Below are 22,168 nucleotides of genomic sequence, written 5' to 3'. Positions count from 1 at the left end.
AGGGAAGGAACCTGGTGCACACAGTACAATAGTGCTGCCTCTGGTCTGTAAGCTTCAGGCCCCCAGGAATGCGAATGGAGCTGAACTGCTGGACAGGACCTTTAAAACGAGGGTTTTTATTAAGATACATCTTTAATCTCAGCCTGTGGGAGGCAGAGGCAGATGTATCTCTGTGAGTTTGAGGCCAACCTGGTTTACACAGTAAATTCCTATAGAAAGAAACATTATCACGCACCAAAAAAAGCCATTTGTTTACTTTATATCTATTTTTTGAGACAGTGTCTGTCTACAGAGCCCTGGCTGACCTGAAATTTACTAGGTGGATCAGGCTGGCCTTGATCCACTTTGCCTCTGACTCCCCTCCATATACAGGGATTAAGGGCAAGTGCTGCCATGCCTGCCTTCATTTTATTATTTTAAAAATTGTTATTTTGAGACAGGCCTTGGCAGGCCTGAAACTCCCAATGTACACTAGGCTGGCCTTAAAAATCACAAGTATTGGGGCTGGAGAGATGGCTTAGCGGTTAAGAGCACTCTTTTCCAGAGATCCAGAATTCAATTCCCAGCAAGCACACGGTGGCTCACAACCACCAGTAATGCGATCTGATGCCCTCTTCTGGTGTTTCTGAAGACAGTAAGAGTGTCTTCACATTTATAAAATAAACAAATCCTGAAAATAAAACAGTCAGAGATCTTCCTGCTTCGGTCTCATGGTGCGTTGTGGGCACCACGCACACTCTCATCCTGCTCTCGATCTGGTCCATGAGCCCTGGCATTCCCGACAGCTTTGAGGCCTGCTTAAGGCCTGAACTAGGACTGCATCTTGGAGAGACAGTTGTGATGCTTACAATTGTTTTGATTACAATTCCACTCCACGTGGGCTCCAGCAAAGGCTGCGTTTGTCTCTCAGCACACGTTCCCCTAATACAACCTCTTCAGATACATCTTCTGCCTCACTGCTAGCATTTCTGACCTCCCCACCTTTAGAACTCCCAGCCCCGGCCAGTAACCTTTCCCAGTGATATTTGAGACTTACCGAAGCAGATCCAGAAAGTGGACTCTGATGGTAACCACTAGCTGATGTGATCTAGGTGGACTGGAAGAAACCCATTCTGAAGAACTGGGGTCTTTATGGGGTCTTGTGTTGATCACACCCCTTTGGGGGAGGAGCCTAGTGATGTGAGTGTCTACCTACCAACCAGCTGTGACCGTGGGATTTTTGAATTTGCTAGCAAATTTGCCTCAAGGCAGTTGTTTACAACATGTGTATCCAGAGTCTTTCGGAGGGTTTCACGTACTAGATTCCTGCATATCAGCTACATTAGGATTCATTAAGTAGCACAAATTATAGTTTTAAAGTAGCATCAAAATTAATGTTTATTAGGCCGGGCAGTGGGGGAACACGCCTTTAATCCTAGCACTTGGAAGGCAGAGGTAGGTGGATTTTGGGGTTCGAGGCCAGCCTGGTCTACAGAGTGAATTCCAGGACAGCCAGAGCTATACAGAGAAACCCTGTCTCAAAAAACCGAAAAAAAAATATATATATATAATTTATATCAGATTCTATTACAGATGGTTGTGAGCCACCATGTGGTTACTGGGAATTGAACTCAGGACCTCTGGAAGAGCAGTTGGTGCTCTTAACCATTGAGCCATCTTTCTAGTCTGTGGTGAAAGATTTTAATCCCATATATAGATCTCTGGCTCACACATACACACTCACATGATGTTTCTTTGTGTATTCTATAGGTGTGTCCTTGGGGAATTTCATTGACATCCTAGTGGTGTAACAGCTGACTTGAATTCCTGGCATCCTAACAGCACTAGCCTAGAGAAGTAGCTTTCCTAGGTTCCCCCACAATCAGGTTTTAGTTTTATGGGCTAGAAAATGGCATTTTTATGCCTAGTGTGTCCAAAATCATGGGTTTCTCATTTTTAATGAATGACTGAATAATCGCATGGCTCTTGGTTCCAGATTAAGACTTCCCAATTCTAGCTTGCTTCCATCCCCCCTCCCAGTCTTCTCCTATTTTGAGGATCACAGACAGTGTTCCAGTCCTAAGCAACTACTCTACCACTGCATTCCACACATACCTAAGAATGGTTTAGGTAGATAGTATGTGTTCACTCGGAGAAGCCAAAGTGACCGTTTGTTTATTTGTGATTGCTGGTATTGACTTTCCCAAGGTGGCAACTTGGAATCTCAGCCTTCCTCTTTGTCCAGGTGGACTGCTTAATCCCATCTTTGTACTTCCCTGCAGGTCCACTTGCTGCTTCCTAATTCCTTATTTGGTTGTGGTTTATCAGAGTCTTCCTATGTTCTCACTCATGTTATTTCTACTGTTAAGAACATCAGTTAAGAACACCAGGCCTGGTGGCACACATCTTTATCCCAGCACTTGGGAGTCAGAAGCAGGCAGAACTATGTGAGGTTGAGGACAGCCTGGTCTACCAAGCCAAGCCAGGACAGCCAGGGCTACACAGAGAAATTTTTAATTCAAAACACCAAAAATAAACACTGCAAAAACAAATGACCGAACAAAAATATCATTGGTTTATTATGGAAGGAAACAGGGAAGTCCGGTAAATGATGCAGAGTTACTGTAATGCCTCGTTCCTATCTCAGTCCACGAGTGGGAGGGTGGGGCGACACACCTGGATCAGCACGGCAGCAGCCAGATCAGCAGATCTGAGTGTTAAGTGAGTCCTTGCCTGCAGACATTTTGTCACAGCTGGACTCATCTATACCCTTGCTATGAACTAGGCCACAGCACTGGCAACATGTAGAGGCCATGTCTTGGTGCTCAACTCGTGAATCCTCTGAGCAGAAATTGTGGGGAGTCCAGAAGAAGACTGACATCTGCAGAAGAGCTTATCTTGTGTTCAGATAACCACTGCAGACAGCTGAAAGCTTAAGCAGCAAGCTGGTTGTGGAGGAGTGTGCCTGCCTGGGATACCTGGGCTCAGGGGGCAGAGCCTAGGGAATGTTTGATGGGTGCGTAGGGGTGTGCTTGCCTGGGATGCCTGCACTCAGGTGGCAGAGGCTGAGGGAATGTTTGAGCAGGACAGATCACCTGATGGCACTTCACAGAACTCTGCAGGGTAAGAGCCAATTGCAACCTGGTGTGAAAGAGCATTCATAGATAGTAGAAGTGATATGACAGGCAGAAAAGTCCATCATGCCTAGGGCACTGGGTTCTCTTCCTTCCCAAGGCCGCAACCCTTAGCACTCATCCAACTAGAGGATTATGTACTATCTGTCCTTGTCCCCACTGACTCACCATTGGCTAGAGGAGGAGCTCTGTGCAGTCTCCAAGACCACCATATCAGTGCAACTGGCAAATAGACGTTTCACCCGAGGCTGAGACTCATGCCCCACCTTTCTAGAACACACAGCAGTGAGCTCTAGCACAGGCTCCCCTGGCTTAGAGTGTTTTCCCCTCCAGGGTGGCCTCAGCAATTTCTCAATCGTTTAGATGTGTGTTTGATATGTTGTTGCCTCAGGCTGATAAGCCAGCCTGGGTCACGAAGATTCGGTATCTGTCTCCTTGGAGAACGTTATGGCCTCGGGCTCTAAAGAGCAGAGGGTGGAGTGGAAGCGTTCAGCTCCTGGCTGGGTCACTTAGCTCCAAGAACTGGCAAAGATGTTACTAGGTGAGCCTTAAGGGCTAAACTTGCCCAGGCTATACTTTGTAGACAGGAACCTAGTCTTCTGAAGAGAGCTGGAGTCAAGATTACTCGGTTGCAGGAATCGAGGGATAATGCATATTCATACCTGCTCTGGGAACCAAGTGAACTAATATTCATCAGTCAATTTAGGCAGCCCATAGGATGGACTGCTATATGCAGCCTTTGCACATCTCTGCTGATCCACTTCCTGCTTGTAATTTCTTATTTGATTTTGTTATACGATGGTTTTTCTATATTCTCATTCATTTTATTTCCATTTTTAAAATCATCAGTTTAAGCCAGGCCTTTATCCCAGGACTTGGGAGGCAGAGGCAGCCAGAACTGTGTGAGGTTGAGCACAGCCTGGTTTACAAAGCTGATCCAGGACAGCCAGGGCTACACAGAGAAATCTTAACTCAAAAAGCCAAGAGAACAGGCTTGGAGAGATGGCTGTGAGGTTAAGAACACTGGCTGTTCTTCCAGAGGTCCTGAGATCAATTCCCAGCAACCACGTGGTGGCTCACAACCATCTATAGTGCGATCAGATGCCCTCCTCTGATGTGTTTTAGGACAGCAACAATGTACTCATATATGTAAAATAAACAATTCTTTAAAAAGAAAGCCAATAAAAAAAACTTCAAAAACTGAAAAACAAATGAACAAAGAAAAAAATCATTCATTTATTATAAAAGGGAAGCATTGAAGTCATGTAAATGATGCAGAGGTTCGTGTGGTGCCTCTTCTGCATCTCAGCCCACAGGCTCTGAGAATAGCATGTTTTCTGAGATTAATAAGCAGCGTCTAGAGCTACTGAAATCGAGGAAAGAGGAATCTAAAGAGAGAAGCCAATGCTTTCAACACAGACCCTCAGTGGCCAACTGCACATCTGCAGGCAAAGAAGTATTTGGAAGGGGGTTGGGAAAGGGCTCAGTAGCTTGGGTCACCCCTCAGAACCTGCGTTCTTGTGTCTGTTTGGCTTTGAGGTAGTCTTATGCCTTGGCCCTAGTTCCTCTGCACTCATAACTCTACCCCCCCATCCTCCTGAATTATATGAGTGCCACCCATCCAAGGCTCACTCTTGTATTTTGTTTTGTGAGACAGTGTCTCAGTAGGCAGCCCAGGCTGGCCTTGAACTTAACAACGCCTGGGTCCCCAGCTTCACCTAGCTCTTAGGATTTGTCATTTGTTTATAAGTGTATGTGCGCATGTGCTGTGTACTTGGGGGTGCCCTTGGAAGTGAAAAGAGGGCACTGGATCCTCTGGAGACAGAGTTACAGGAGGTTGTAAGCTGTTCATGGTGGGTGCGGGGAACTGGGCTCAGGTCCTCTGCAAGCACAGCAAGTGTACCTAACCACTGAGCACTGCTCTAGCCCGATCACAAGCTTTTATACACAGTGACCCAAGCAAGTGTCACATAGTCTGCATTTTGTTAGTGAAGGGCTCCCAGAAGAGGCAGTGAGGGGGCAGACGGGAGAAGTCAGCTGTAGTGTGAATGCGGGAGTTCTGGATTTTCCCCGGTCCTGCTGAGGGTCTGCAGGTAAGAAGATGGGCTCCATATGTGAGCAGAAGCTAAAGGATAGGCACACCCTCCACAGAAAGGCACAGGGGCTGTCTCTGACTCTGTTGCCTGCCTTTGATCTCTTTCCCCTAACTGGGCTTCCTTGTCTAGTCTGCATAGGGGAAGATGTGCCTAGTCTTAACTGCATCTTGATTTGCCAAGGCAGGTTGATGGCCCTGGGAGGCTTCCCCTTTTCTGAGGTGAAAGAGAGGAGGTTGTGGTTGGGGGCGGTGAGGGGAAAGGAAGGGATTGGGAGAAAGCAGAGGGTATGCTTTTATTGGGATATAAAGTAAATTAATAGAGAAAGTAATTAAAAAAAGAAAAGTGATATGCTATCTAATGAAACAAACAAACAACCCATGGAACTGAGGGTGCGTGATTTGATTTGACCAGTACACTGCAACTAAATTTCTTCTGAAAACGACCTCTAGATGCCACGTTGTAGCCATTCTCCAAGTCCCGGTCCAAGAGCCCAATGCCCTGTGTTTAAGTATATAACTGTGTTTGGAGATGAGGTCTTCAATGAAGTTAAATGAAGTTACCACTTAGAAAATGCCTGGCGCTAGGCATGTTAGTCACTCTGGAGGCAGAGGCAAGCAGATCTCTGAGAGCATGGGGCCAGCCTGCTCTACCTTAAGTTCCTGGACAGCCAGGGCTATGTAGTGACACCCTGTCATGACCCCCACCCCTTAAAAAAAGGAACAAAGAAAATATGACAATATGACTGGTGTAGGAAGATGAAGTGTGTGTGTGTGTGTGTGTGTGTGTGTGTGTGTGTGTGTGTGTGTGTGTGTGTGCAGGGTAGGGAGGCTCTGAACACACATGGAGGAGGTAGGCTCTGCACAGAGCATCCTGGGAGAGGCCAAGGCTGACTTCAGCACCTTGCCTGTGCATCCTGCCTGCAGAACTCTGAGACATCAAAATTCAGATGTTCAAGCCAGCCAGCCATCTTATTTTGTTACAGTGCCTGGGAAGACACCTGAGTTTTTTGGATTTTCATGATGGTCTGTTTATACAAGTGTATCACCTCGAAAGTGACTTCTCACTCTTTTTTCCCTGGTTTTGTTGTTTTGCTTTTTTGTTTGTTTGTTTAGACAAGGTCTCATTATGTAGCTGTCTTGGCCTGAAACTCTGTCTATAGACTGGCTTTAAACTTGTGTCAACCAGCTTGCCTCTGCCTCTCATTTGCTGGAATTTCAGAGTGCACCCTTGTGAAACAGCAAACAAATATCTAATTTTAAAAATGCAATGCCCTCCTTATATTAATAGAGCAACATGGCCCCTAATACAGCCCCTTCAGTGTCTCACACACTGCCTAAGTTGAACATTTTCAGAAACCTGGTGTGGACCTTCCCTAGGCAAGACCTAGGGAAAATGGTTAAATAGTGTGTTTGCTCGCTCGGTACTTCATCTAATTCCATACAGCCTGGAGCTGGAGCTTGTTCCTGCAGAAGACACTCTACAAACCAAAAAGTTGCTTCCCCCTTGGATGCCACAAGAGGTACAATGCCTTTCTGAAGCATGGATCCTTTCCCTAGAGCACAGCTCTGCAGGGAACAGCCCTCCTGCTGCCAAAGCAACCAGGACTAAAGACTTACTGCAGGCTCAGAGGATGTTGTTTATTGGACACAATCGGAAATCTCCCTTTCCTTTTATGTGTGATAATAAAATAAACCTGTAGTTAATAAGATTCTATACTTACAAAATACAGTTTGCATTTCAATGAACATTATTCTTAGGCATAACTTGTAAAAGGCTCTTTGCGGGCTTTGGGCAATTGAGCTTGGAGAGGCATGGACAGGATGAACGGAGAGGCGGATATCTAAGTCAGAGCACATGGGTACTGCAGCGTTGTCAAGTTTTTGATGTTGTGGACCTGCCTCCAGGTACCCTTCATTCCCCCAGTGACTAATAAATAAGTCTCCAAAGGCTCAAAAGTCAAAGGCTTGATCTCTAAATGGTGGCACAATAATGAGATGACTGGACCCTGAGGGCGCTGATGTCAGTGGAGTAATCGTGGGAAAATTGTAGCTGAAAGGGGCTTGGTCACCTTGTTGAAGGAGTATGGTGGCTGGGCATTGGGGAGGGGCATGTGAGGGGTACAGTTTCACTTGGCATAGATCTGCAACAAAACACAATAAACAGCTTTCCTCCCTGGCCTGGCCTTCAACCCCCACTCGAGAGTTCACAGAAGCCTTGGATTATCTATCCACCCTCCTGCCTATCAATCTGGAGTGCCTGAGAATGCCCTGGGCAAAGGTTCTTAACCTTCCTGCTGTAGCTGGGGGGGGGGGGGGGGGGGAACGACACACCTGAATCAGCACGGCAGCAGCCATATCAGCAGATCTGAGTGTTAAGTGAGTCCTGCCTACAGACATTTTGTCACAGCTGGACTCATCTGTAGTCTTGCTATGAACTAGGCCAGAACACTAGCAGCATGTAGAGGCCATGTCTTGGTGCCTGCCTCCTTAATCCACTGAGCAGAAGCTGGGGGAAGCCCAGAAGAAGACTGGCATCTGCAGAAGGGCTTATCTTGTGTTCAGATAACCACTGCAGACAGCTGAAAGCTTAAGCAGCAAGCTGGTTGTGGAGGAGTGTGCCTGCCTGGGATACCTGGGCTCAGGGGGCAGAGCCTAGGGAATGTTTGATCAGGACAGATGATCCTGAGGGAACTTCGCAGAACTCTGCAGGCTAAGAGCCACCTGCAGTGTGGTGTAAAAAAGCACTTACAGATAGAAGTGACAGGACAGGCAGAGAAGCTGGGCACGCCTAGGTCACTGGGTTCTCAGCCTTTCCAAGTCTGTAAACCTTAGAATGGTTCTTCAAGTTGTGGCAACCCCAGCCCCAACCATAAAATCTTTTGTGTTGCTCCTTCTTATCTGTCACGTTGCTAATATTCTGAATTGCAGTGTAAATATTTGATTTCAGGGTTTCTGATATTCTGCCTGTGTGAACAGGTCATGAGATCATTTGCTTCCCAGGGGTCACACACACCAGGTTAAGAAACTGCTTGTCCAGAGACAGCAGCTTGACTCTGCATGGCTTTTGCCCTGGAGACGGTGACTCGAGTAGCTGGCCACCAGTAGTTGTCTGGGACACAGCTATATGCTGCAAGGGCAAGTTCCTAGTTGTGTTTACAGGGGCCTCAAAAAAAAAAAATCTGTGGCAATTTCGCACATCTCTACATACTGGGTTTTGCGTATGTCCACACAAACCTCAATTACATGCCCTCCCTCCCACTGAGACACTTTGTCTGAATAAACCCCTCCCACATTCTACTGAGCCCACTGAGTTTAATTCTGGTGATCACGAGCATGAGATGGGGCGTTTACTAGAACTTGGGCAGCTTAGCAGTCTCTACATTGGTTTTCCCTGGGCTTCTCTAAATACAGGGCTAGAATACTCGCTGTGGGCTCTGTTGTAAGGGCTCCAGAATACTTGCTCCAGTGCACACACTCCAGTAGACACACTCCAGTATACATACTCCAGTGCACACATTCCAGTATACTCAAATACAGAGGCCTTGTTAGGCCAAATTTAGTTTCAGTAGACCCTTTTTCACGTCTGCTCTACCTTTTAACTTTAAGAGCCTGACCATACGTTTGGCTATCAATATTCCTCTTGTGTTCCACTAGAATGTAATTTTTTGTTTGTTTGTTTAAATCTGCGATTCACAAATATTTTTTCTTAGTGTGGAATTTATGGATCATGGTGCCAGGTCAGTTGAATAACTGCTAATCTAGTCAAAGATAGACCATTCAGTGCTCAATGGGTGGCTTGTTAATGACCTAAGAGCCTTGCCCCACCAGGGATCACAATGATGTATATCAAAAGACTAAAATACAAACTGAGGGGCTGGAGAGATGGCTCAACCATTAAGAGCACTGACTGCTCTTCTGAAGGTCCTGAGTTCAAATCCCAGCAACCACGTGGTGGCTCTCAACCATCCATAATGAGATCTGATCCCCTGTTCTGGGGTGTCTGAAGACAGCTACAGTCTACTTACATATAATAAATAAATAAATTTAAAAACATAAAATACAAACTGAGATGTAGTTCAGAGACCAGACTGCTTGCCCACCACTAACAGAGCCATGGGTTTGATTCCCAGCACAGGGCTGTGTGTGTGTGGTGCTTAAAATCCCAGCACTAGGGGCTGGTGAGATGGCCCAGCAGGTAAGAGCACTGACTGCTCTTCCAAAGGTTCTGAGTTCAAATCCCAGCAACTACATGGTGGCTCACAACCATCTGTAATGAGATCTGACACCCTCCGGTTGACGGGAGTGAGCAGAGGTCCTAAAATTCAATTCCCAACAACCACATGAAGTTCACAACCATCTGTACAGCTACAGTGTACTCACATACATAAAATAATAAAATAAAATAAATCTTTTTTTAAAAATACCAGCAATAAGCAGGTGGGGACAGAAAGATCAGAAAGTCATCCTTTGCTAAAATAAGAAGCTAGAGATTAGCCTGGGCTACATGAGGCCCTGTCTCAGAAAGAAAGAAAAAAGAAAAGGAAGGAAGGAAGGAAGGAAGGAAGGAAGGAAGGAAGGAAGGAAGGAAGAGAAAGCATACAGCTGGTTGCCTACACCACCCTGATCTCGGTACTAGAGAGGCAAAGGCAGGTGGATCTCTGTGAGTTCAAGACCAGCCTGGTCTACATAGCAAGTTCCAGCACAGCCAGGGCTATTCAGACCCTATCTCAAGAGAACAAATAAATAGATAGATAAACAAACAAATAAAGAAGACAATCCAGCCTTGCCAATCCTGGGATGACTGCTGAGGGTGCCTTTGAGCAACCATTATCCTACTTGCAAACCAGTAGCATTCTCTCAAGACGTTTACTTAATGTGTTTGGAGGCAGTGTCGGAAGAAAGGGCAATGTAAATCCCCTTTACTTCAGCTTTCTCTGTGGATTATTGGGGGGAAATGAGTTCAGTACCAAATTCAAGTGTTCAACTTGAGTGGGATGATTCTAGAGAGCTTGCTGTCCTGTTGAGTGTTTCTGTTGAACATGAATGTCACTACCACCCCCACCCCATCCCCACCCCACCCCCCCCTTTCTGAGAGTAGATCCTTCCTATCTGAATTCCTGGGGAAGCTACTCAAAAGGCAAGAAGATTCAAACAGAAGAGAGTGAGCCACTAACCCAGACACAATATAGGCCCTTGTAGTGGGAGTTAGGAACGATCGCCACCTCGTGATAGAGGTCGGGATTACAAGCAGTTTCTTTGAAAAATCATAGCCTAGCCTCAACAAAACGTAGTGGAAATCTTTTTGTGGGCCCTACTGGCTTGTATCAGGAGGCTGTATTAAGCAAAAGAGCTAGTTGGGTTTGCCATAATGCCATTACGTTAGCAATTATTTCATCCATCAAGGCACTGGGTCCTGAATGGACAATGCCTAGAAATGTAGTTTACCAGTTACAGGCATCGCTAGATATATCTCTATTAGGTAATGGTTACACGATCCACTGGGGGTCTTGGGTAGCCTTTAAAAGCTGATATAGAGAAATAAGTTACCCTGGTGTCTAGACTGCCAAAGGCCACTTTTCTTCTTCCCTCTCTCACCGAAGCACTGGCACAGCTAGAATTGTTTCCGATTGTTGGAAAACCAACAGTAGCCCTAGTTTCCTGCTAAGGCTTGAGCTTTATCTAAAACCACCCCACGGGTTCTGGACCCATGGATTTTTCTGTTTGAAAAGGGAAAGATTAAGATAGCAGGAGATGATTTTTTAGAAAGGAGATGACTCTTACAATAGCAGACATCTTGGCCCATGTCTTCTGCTATTTTCCCCATAATAGTAAAAGTCTTTGGGGAAACATCCCTGCCTAGGATGTGGGCTACAGAAAACGGTCACGTTTATCTGGTCAAATTTGGTCAAATTTGTCTCTGAGTCTCCAGCAGTTTCAGGAATTTGGAGTTTGAGCTGTGAGATATTGTAAAGCATAGCTCCACAGCTCCAGACCTTGAAGTTTTGCTGCCGTGTGTGTGGGCTGGACTCAGAACCTCTTGACAGCTCCAAAGGATGTGGTTTTCAGAGGACTCAGTGTTTGAGCTGTAAACCATGAAATGTTTGATTGCCCTCCATTAGCAGATCACAAAAAGTGTTCTTGGGCTGGGAATGTTAGGAGAGTTAGAGAGAGTCTCCGTTAGGAGAGTTCTTTGTCCCAGCACTACATAAACTGGCCCCGGGCAATCATCCCAATTCCAGCTCATGGGAGTTGGAAGGGGTCGGATTACAAACTCAAGGTCAACCTCGGAAATGCAGTTCAGAGAAAGTTGTTTAGGCTACTGTGAGACTTTGTAAAAAAAAAAAAAAAAAAAAAAAAAAAAAAAAAAGCCTTCTCTACTTGGAGAAAATAAATTTTAGCAATGTGTATCAAATTTTGTCGTGTGAAGTCATTAGGTTTCAGGGGAGCAGAGAATATTCTACTATGAGGAGTTGTGATGGTTTGAATGAGAAATTCATTCAAACACCCTTGGCTCGGGTACTTGAACACTTGGTCCCCGATTAGTGGTGCTGTCTTGGGAGGTGCAGCCTTGCTGGAGGAAGTGTGTCACTTGGGACTTAAAGAGAGTTTATCCTTGTGTGCTTGCAGGTCACACTCTGAACCTCATGCTTCTGGTTGAAGACGTGATCTCGCTGCTTCCTGTACAGGCCACTGTGCCTACCTGCTGTTGGATTGCCACAACACGAACTTTTACCCCTACAATACCATAAGCCCAAACAAACCCTTCCTTGGCCTTCAAGCTTGGCAGCAAATGCCTTTAATCCCCCAACCCCTGCTGGAAGATCTTATTGTCTTTCCAGGATTACAGGTTATAACAATTTTAACAAGTTTAGAGCAGTCACTCCGCTAATACCTTTCAACATTTCATCATTTGGTATGTTCCACATGGGATGTGGAGCTTTTGACAGTGGAAGGAAGGTCTGGGGACCCAGGAAGGGCTGGCACCCATCTGGACTCGCTCTAAGTAGACATCTGGAAGGTACTAATTTTCTTTTTCTAAGTGTGATGAGGTTTTGTTTGTTTGATTGATGATCATTTCATTGTCAATTTGACACAAACTAGGTCATCTGGAAAGAGGAAGTGTCAATGGAGGCATTGCTTTCCCGAGATGGACCTGTACGCTGGTCTGTGGAGTGTTTTCTTGATTAATGTGGGAGGGCTTAGGTCACTGCAGGCAGTGTCATGTCTAGACAGATAGTTCTGGGTTTTGTAAGGAAGTGGGTTGAGCATGCCAGTCAGCAGCATTCCTTATGGCTGCACTTCAGTACATACTTCTGGGTTCCCGCTTGAGTTCTTGCCCCTACTCCCACAGTGATTAACTCTGACTGGGATGTATAAGCCAAATCAACCCTTTCCTCCCCAAGTTGCTTTTGGTCCATGTTTTATCAAAGCAATGGAAAGTGAGCTAAAACACCAAGTCACCCATGGGCCTTGCACACGTGGTAGCCAAGGTCTGTCCCAGTCCACAGCAGTAGCATCTATACACTAGGTCCATTATTGGATTCAGTCCACTCTGGAACCCAGCCTGGTCTAAAAACATAGTTCAAATAACCCCAAGAGCTCAGAACACACATCAGTAGGCTTGGAAGCTAAGAGCCAAAGTCACCCATCATCCCTGGTTCTAGATATTTCAGGAGAGTGACTGAAGGTATAGATCTCTAGTAGATATCGTGCTTGGGGTGGGGGGAGGTAGGAAAACCAAAAATCTGCTGGAAACAGCTGCTAGCCTACTGTGTGGTCCCAAGTCTGTACCAATCTGCAAAGAACAAATGTAGACAAGTTACAGTGAACACTTGAACTGAATATAGAAAGAACATGGGATTGGGCAGAAGAATCAAGGCGGACACAGGATTACTCGTGCTTGTAATAAGGTCTGGGAAACATTTGCTGCCGATGGAAAGAGGGAGATGGTGGGCATCAAAGCACAGAGAAAGCTGGGTTTGTTCCAGAGTGGCACTTGCCTTATTTAAACACACTGCCCGGTGATGTGTCTGGCTGTGCTTGGCTGAAGCTGTTGTGGTTGGCTAGCACTTCACTATTGGTTTCCAGGGCAGTTCCTAACTTAGACTTTCTTTCCTTTTTAAATCATATTTATTTATTTTTAAATGCACACAAGTTATGTTACAGGGTGGTTGTCTCTCTTCCCCTCGGGATTTCATGTAACCCAGGCTGGCCTGGAACTCAGTTTGTGATAAAGCACGGTCTTGAACTCCTCCAATCCTCCTATTTCTACCCACAAGCTTGTGTGTGTGTGTGTGTGTGTGTGTAACTCCAGTTCCAGTGGGATCTGATGCGCTCTTCTGGCTTCCTCAGACATAGGGAACCCATCTTCTGGCTAAAAATGTCCCCTCTTGACGAGTGCATGGAGGTTCTTCATGGGTTGATAGATAGGTATGGGCTGAGGATGGCTGGCTGTCGTATTCTGACAAACATGGTGGGAAACAGACAGCACAGGCAACTAACCTGTGTTTACGCAGCCGAGTGTAGAAGGCTCTCTCTCTCTCTCTCTCTCTCTCTCTCTCTCTCTCNTCTCTCTCACACACACACACACACACACACACACACACACACACGCACAGACACACACCACATACATACACATAAGTGTATTTACGAGTATATATATGAGGGTAGTAGTCCCATACACATACACACACACACACACACACACACACACACACACACACGCACACGCACACGCACACGCACACGCACACGCACACACACACACACAAGCATTGCACTTTAGCAAGCAAACAATATTTGGGTTTTCTAGACAGAGTTTCCCTGTATAACAGCTCTAGCTGTTCTGGAACTCACTCTGTAGACCAGGCTGGCCTAGAACTCCTAACAATCCTCCGGCCTCTGTCTCCTGGCTGTTGGGATTAAAGTCATACAGACCACTTCCTGGCATGGTTTTTTGTTTTTGTTTTTTTGTTTGTTTGTTTGTTTTGGTAAAGATTTATTTATTTATTTTATGTCTATGAGTACACAGTAGCTGTACAGATGGTTGTGAGCCTTCATGTGGTTGTTGGGAATTGAATTTAGGACCTCTGCTCGTTCCAGTCAATCCTGCTTGCTCCAGTTGTCCTTGCTCGCTCAGTTCCCGCTGGCTCTGGCCCAAAGATTTTTTTTTTATTATTATAAATAAGTACACTGTAGCTGTGTTTAGATGCACTAGAAGGGGTCGTCAGATCTCATTACGGGTGGTTGTGAGCCACCAGGTGGTTGCTGGGATTTGAACTCAGGACCTTCGGAAGAGCAGCCAGTGCTCTTACCTGCTTGCCATCCCAGCATGTTTTTTTAAAGCAGGATTTTGCTGTGTTCTCCAGGCTAGCTTTATTCTTCTGGGCTCAAGCAGTTTCCCTATTCCAGCTTTCTGAGAATCTGTAGAGTGTTCTCTATTTTACAGTCTAGAGTCCACTTGGGTTGAGCATTATCTGTGTTTGAGTTCAGGTGCCCTCAGAAACTGGAATAAGGGATCTCAAAGTATCTGTCACAGCTGGAGTTACAGGTGGTTGTGAGCCTTCTTCTGTGTAGCAGAGCAGGAAGTGGCCTTAGCCTCAGAGCATCTCTCCAGTCCTGGATACTTGATTTTGTGCTCCCATGAAGTCCAGGTGCTACTTCCCAAAGCACAGGAAAGAGTGTGGCGTTCCAAAGGATGCTTTCTCGACAGGTAGGGTAGAGGGAGTCCTGACTGGAAATTTCAAATGACTGCTCATGTAGCCACAGCTGTAATGCGCTTATGTTAATATCAAACCAGAACATCCCAGAACAAAAGCCTCCATATGCAATTTGCCTTAACTAGTCAAATAAATTACTGGGTGTCACCTGGTGGCCATGGTAGACATGCCTTTAATCTCAGCACCCTGGAAGCAAAGGCATGGGGATTGCTTGAGTTCCAGGTCAGCTTGGTCTATAGAGCTACTTCTAGGATAGTCAATACTAAAGAAAGAAACCCTGCCTCCAAAAAAAAAAAAAAAAAAAAAAAAAAAAAATGAGAGGGGGGGGGGGGGGGGGGGGGGGGGGGGGGGGGGGGGGGGGGGGGGGGGGGGGGGGGGGGGGGGGGGGGGGGGGAAGTAGGGGGGGTGAGGGGAGGGGGGTGAGGAGAAAGAGAGGGGGAGAGGGGATGGAGAGAGAGGGAGAGAGGGAAGGAGAGAGGGAGGGAAAGAGAGAGGGAGAGAGGGAAGGAGAGAGGGAGAGGGATGGAGAGATTGATTGTTGGGTATCAGCCAGGTATAATGGTGCAGATTTTTAATCTCATCACATGGGAGGCAGAGGCAGGTGGATCTATGTGAGTTTGAGGCTAGCCTAGTCTACAGAATGAGTTTAGGGATACTAAGGGCTTCATAGTGAGAGCTTGTCTCCAAAACAAAACAACAACAACAATTTCAGAGCGAAAGAAAGCAAGCAAGCAAGCAAGCAAGCAAAAGGAAGGAAGGAAGGAAGGAAGGAAGGAAGGAAGGAAGGAAGGAAGGAAGGAAGGGGGTGTAACCCATAGTAGAGTACTTTTCCTGGGATAAATGAAGTCCTGGGTTCAGACTCTAGCAATGCAAAGGGGAAAGAGGGTATTGCTTTGTGCCTCTATTTTTTCTTCCATCTGCCCTCATTGGCTTAAAAAGAAAGAATAACAGCGGCCTGGAGAGATGGCTGGGCAGTTAAGAGTGCTTACAGCTCTTGCAAAAGACCCAGGACCAGTTTCCAGTGTTTGCATGGCAGCTCCCAAGCACCTGAAAACCAGCTCCCAGTGATTGCAGGACCTTTGCAGCCCCTGGGGAATCCTGCACACATGGAGCACATAAACTCACGCAGGCACATGCACATACAATGATGATGATGATGATCATAATAATTTAAAAAAAAAAAAAAGAATGACAGAGGGGCTGGAGAGGTGGCCCAGCAGTTTAAGAACTTCTGTAGAGGGCCCAGGTAAGTTTCATGCTCAGACCCGTATGGCAGCTGATACCTGTCTGTAAGTCTAGTTTTAGGAGATCTGGCACCTTCTTTTAGCCTCCTGGGGCACCAGGCACTTAATGCACAGCCAGACAGCCAGACAGCACACCCTACACATAAACTGTAAGAGGAAGGATAGCTTCCTGGAGGGCCTGTAGTATAGTAAGAAATGTGTAGCTGGGTTTTATCTTAAGTTTCTTTTCCCTAGACTCAGAACTTCTACAACTCTGGGATTTATGAATGACATGAGTGTTGGGGACATGTGTCATTCTTTATAAAAAGCTTCTTTTTTTTGAGGCAGGGTTTCTCTGTGTAGCCCTGGCTGTCCTGGAACTCACTCTGTAGACCAGGCTGGCCTTGAACTCAGACATCCGCCTGCCTCTGCCTCCCAAGTGCTGGGATTAAAGGTGTGCACCACCACCCCCTGGTTTAAGAAGCTTTTTATAGAGCTGGGTGTGGAAGCACACGCCTTTAATCCCAGCACTTGGAAGGCAGAAGCAGGCAGATCTCTGAGTTTGAGGCCAGCCTGGTCTATAGAGTTCAAGGACAGCCAGGGCTACACAGAGAAACCCTGCCTCAAAAATCCAAAAACCAAAGCAAAACAAACCCAAACCAAGCCAAACCAAACCAAACCAAACCACCACCACCACCACCATCAAAAACTTCTTCATTAGGCTGTGTTTCTCTCTCTTCTCTTTTCTCTCTTCTCTCTTTCCCTCCTACCCTCCCTTTTTTCCTTCTTTTCTTCCTTTCAGGGTCCCATATAGCCCAGGCTGGCCTTGAACTCATGATGATAATGAAGCTACCCTTAAACTCCCAGTCCTCCTGTCTCTCCTTTCTGAGTTCTGGGATGACAGACCTGCTACTCCTGCCCTTTATGTCATTTCTAACCAGCAAGGAAACAGAGGTAAAGTGCTTCTCTGAGTTTTATGAGCCATTTAAACAAGTTATTAAACCTAAGGAGGGGACTGCGGGGACCCGTGATTAGACTTGGTTGAGCGCAAGTGCTGAGAGTGGCCTGAAGTGGGCACAGCCTGGAGGGAGTGAGCACTTCACTTGAGTCTGTGCCAACCCCAAGTAGATTATATGAGAACGGAGTCTCAGGGTACCCAGTGGTGTTTGGAGAGCTGGAGAGTTGGCCGTTTGTGTAAAAAGTCTCCACAAGAGTGTCGGAGGTGTTGTGAGCAAAAACAGTTCCGAGAACCCGTTGGGGACCGTCCTGTGTTGGGGCTCTGATCCTATAAAACTGCCATGTAACAATTTATCCTCCTCATGGGAAGCATATGGAATTAACAGACTGTGACAATGGGCTTTTATTTTTCCACAATATTTTAACTTTTATCTGTTAAAAGGCTTCCAAGACCAAAGAAAGCAACTCCAGGAAAGTAATTTATATAAAATTTTATTTGATCTGACACTTGATCTTTAAAGTTCAATGGCTTCAAATGGGAAGATATATAAGGGAAGTCATACAATTTTATTATGGAAAATTGCAAACATGTCGGACCTGGAGGGAATGGTATCATAAGTCTCCTGACCCTATCATGGCTTCAACAACGATCAGCGCTCTCTCCCTGTCTCCTCACCACTGCTGCTGACATCTTTTGCTAGAGGTTTGTGTTTTGTTTTTGAGACAGCGTCTCACGCTATAGCTATCCTGGAACTTATATGTAGATCAAGCTGGTCTTACATTCATAAAGATCTACCTGCCTCAACACTGGGATCAAAGGCGCACACGATCACGTCTGGAAAACGTGGACCTTTTTCTGGAGCATGTGATGATATGCACCTGTGTATTTTATATAACGTTTAAATGATCTTAGACATCTGCTTCCTCACATATTTCTTTTCTCAGACCATCTTTCTGTTTTGGGGAGGCGGGGAGGTTTTGAGACAGGGTTTCTCTGTGTAGCCCTGGCTGTCCTGGAACTCACTCCGTAGACCAGGCTGGCCTTGAACTCAGAGATCTGCCTGCCTCTGCCTCCCAAGTGCTGGGACTCAAGTGCTGGGATTAAAGGCACGTGCCACCACTGCCTGGCTTGAGACCATCTTTCTTTTTCTTTCTATTGAACATGTTAACCATATAAATTTAGTCAAGAAGACTAGACCAAAGCCCATTGCATTATGGGACTGCTCAGATTCTTCTCTTTGCTTCTGTTTCTCAGCTAGACAGCAGTGGGGATAGGGCATAGCCATCTGCTTTTGTGACTCCAGCTGCTGGCGCAGGTCCACCCGTGCCTGTACATCCATGAAGCTTCCAAGTTGACACTGACTGGGCCGGGCTTTGCAGAAAGGCAGGCCCAAAAGGCTCACCATTGACTCCAGCTGCTTTAATGAGGGCACTGGCCTTACCCTCTGTGAGGGTCACCCAATCATTGCTTAGGGTGAGGGGGCGAGTAGGTGCAGGCAAACGAGACAGGGTTGCTAGGAGGACTTCCCCATCCCAGTGCAGTCTGAGCTTCCTCAGAAGAACTGAACACAGTGGTGGCATCTCGGGAAAAGCTGTTCATCATTTCTTAATGGGAAACATTTAACATCCCCTACCCTCTTTTCCCTAAGTCAGGCAGCAGTAGTGCATGCCTTTAATCCCGGCACTTGGGGAGGCAGACGCAGGTGGATCTCTGAGTTCAAGGCTGGCCTGGTCTACGGAGTGAGTTCCAGGACAGCCAGGGTTACACAGAGAAACCCTGTCTAAGCAAAACAAAAAACCAAACCAAACCAAACAACGAAACAAATAAAGAAGCTTTCCTTTAGTATGAGGACAGGTGCAGAGGGAGCAGGGTCTAGATAGTTCTTGGTGATGGTTTTAACAAGGAAGAAAAATAGAAATAGAAAGGGGGTGGGGCGTGTAGCTGGGTTGGTAGAGCGCTTGCCTAGAGTGTATGATGCCCCTCGAACACGTGATGCCCCGGGTCCTAACATGAGCTCTGCATAACACTGCATGATGAGTGCACTTCTAGATCATCCCTCCAGCACAGAGAGCAGGGGACCAGCTTAGGCTACACAGGACCCTTGTGATCCAGCTTGGTCTTTGGTAAGATTTTAATTTCCATCCTGGTTTGTGGTATGAAATGGACCAGTCTATGAAACTGAGCAGTCCTGTTTGGGAGGGAGCTGGATTCTAGTTCTGGCAGGTCCCAGAATAGAGCCTTCCAGAGGATGTTCCACTGTCAAATTCTCCACCAATTTTTACATAAATAATTTTTATGGATAGTAACGGTCCCTGCCTTGTTTAAAGATATTTAAGAGCTGTGGCTTTAATGTGTAGCCATTTTAACATGATGCATCCTTTTAATTTCTGAAAGGAAAAAAAAAAAACTCTCCCTAGCCCATTTTATTCAGGGTTCTTTTTCCTACCAGAAATGAGTTTTTGTGTTTTCTCTGCTGCTACATAATACAATTATGTACCTTTCAATTTTATTTCATCAGTGTGATTAATTAGATTGATGGGTTTCCTAATACTGAACTATCCTTAAGGATCTGACATAAATTCTCTTTTTAGGTTTGTTCTTAGGCACTTAATAGTTTTTGTTGCTATTGTGAATAGAATCTTATTTCCCATTACATTTTCTAATTGGCTATTGCTGGTATATAGAAAAGCTATTGATTTTTGCACATTGATCTTGTATGTAGTCACCTTGTTGAATTCTCTTATTAGTGGTAATAGTTTGTCGATTGATTTTTCTTAGGCTTTTCTATACCGGGAAAAGCATCAGCTGCGAGACCGCAGCTTCCCACTTCTGTGATGCGCGTGCCTCTTTGCGCCGCTTACCAGTGCCCTTCTCTGATGAAATTATCAGGACACCTGGCGCCATTTTGAACCGTAGGGTGGTTGACTCCAGTTCTGCCTGGGTTCTAAGTCCAGGTGGAGCGCTTATGCTGTTCTCACCAGCGCTTGCTGGCTTCTCCCTGCCTTACTTCTCATGACAGCTATTCCTTCCTTTTCTAGTTTGTTGGGAGATTTCTATTATGTCATCCCTTGGAGTTGAATTTATCAAGACAGTCATATTTGATGTTGAATTTATGTCATAAATTAAGTTGATCCCTGCCTTTTATGTGTGTGTTGAATCCAAGGCAGTGCACATCCTAGGAAGATATATTCATAGGGCTGATACATATCTTTTAATTTAAAATTATTTATCTGGGCTGGAGAGATGGCTCAGCGGTGAAGAGCACTGGCTGCTCTTCCAGAGGTCCTGAGTTCAATTCCCAGCAACCACATGGGGGCTCACAACCATCTGTAATGGGATCCAATGCCTTCTTCTGGGGTGTCTGAAACAGTGACAGTGTACTCATATACAATAAATAAATCTTTAAAAAAATTATTTATTTGATGTGTGTGTGGGTGTGCGAGCATGTACCTGTGCATGTGTGCATGCATTTGTTATGTGGGTACTGCAATCCTAAACTCAGGTCCTAATGGTTGTACAGCAAGCACTTTTAACCGGTAAGACATCTCCTCCATGACTTACATTTTTTTAGATTTATATTTTTGTTTAACTGAGGATTGAACCAAGGGCTTTGCAAACACTGGACAACATATACTATTGATGGGCTACATCCCTAACCTGCTTCTCACTGGTTCTAAATTTTGAGACAGGGTCTCACTAAGTTGCCTAGGCTGATCTTGAGCTTGGCACCACAGATAGGCCTGGAATTTGCTATCTTCCTGTCTCAGGCTCCCTAGTATCTCTGATTACATGCCTGGGTCGTGTGTGTGTGTGTGTGTGTGTGTGTGTGTGTGTGTTACTACAATGCTCAAGTTTGCTTAGAGCTCAGACTCCTAAGTGCTAGGATTAAACCTGTGAGCCACTGCATCAGGCTTTGCCTTGACGTCACAGAGATCCATCTGTCTCTGCATAGCGAGTGCTGGGATTAAAGGTGTGTGTGCCACCGTGCCCAGCCCAAGTTGCAGATAATTGAAAGCCACCATATGGGTGCTGGGGACAGAACCCAGGTCCTCCAGAAAAGCAGCAAATGCTCTTAATCACCAAGTCTTCTCTCAAGCCCTTGTTTATTATTTATATCTTTTGATGAACATAAGCAATTATCTTCATCACAATATATTTACTAGTATACGGAATACACTCAGGAGTAGAGTTTCTGTGACAGGAAGTCTCTGTATGTTTAATTTTAGTAGACAGAATCAAACAGTGTTTCTAGGTGGTTATAATTATTTAACTACCACCAGCAATGTGTTAGATTTCTGTTATTCTACATCCTCACCAACACTTAATATTGTCTGTCATTTTTCTTTTTCTTTTTAAATTTCTCTTTCTTTCTTTCTTTCTTTCTTTCTTTCTTTCTTTTTTTCTTTCTTTCTTTCTTTCTCTTTCTTCCTTTATTTTATGTGAGTACACTGTTGCCCTCTTCAGACACACCAGAAGAGGGCATCAGATCCCATTACAGATGGTTGTGAGTCACCATGTGGGTGCTGGGAATTGAACTTAGAACCTCTGGAAGAGCAGTCAGTGCCCTTAACCACTGAACCATTTCTCCAGCCCCTTGTCATTTTTTCTTTTAGGCCGTACTTGGAGGGGGGCAGGAGATAGCGACTACTAATATGGGAGTCAAGAGTAAATAGACTGATAGCTGTTAAGGCAGTTGAAATGACATACTCCCTTGTGAAAACAAGATAAGGGCTTCTGGTCACTCTTAAATATTGACAACCTAAGAACGTAGATATGTGGCGTGGTATGTGTGTGTGTGTTATTATTGCTTCCATGAAACACCATGACCTAAAGCAAGTTGGGGAGGAAAGGGTTTATTTGGCTTACACTTCCACATTGCTATTTATCACCAAAGGAATTCAGGACAGGATTTCAAACAGGGTATCATCCTGGAGGCAGGAGCTGATGCAGAAGCTATGGAGAGGTATTGCTTACAGGCTTGCTTCTCCTGGCTTACTCAGCCTTTTATAGAACCCAGAACTACTAGCTAAGGAATAACACTGCCCACGATGGGCTGG

The sequence above is a fragment of the Mus caroli genome, chromosome 4 (genome assembly GCF_900094665.2).
Source record: "Mus caroli chromosome 4, CAROLI_EIJ_v1.1, whole genome shotgun sequence".
NCBI classification, from domain to species: Eukaryota; Metazoa; Chordata; class Mammalia; order Rodentia; family Muridae; genus Mus; species Mus caroli.
Note: the sequence above shows the minus strand (reverse complement) of the source record.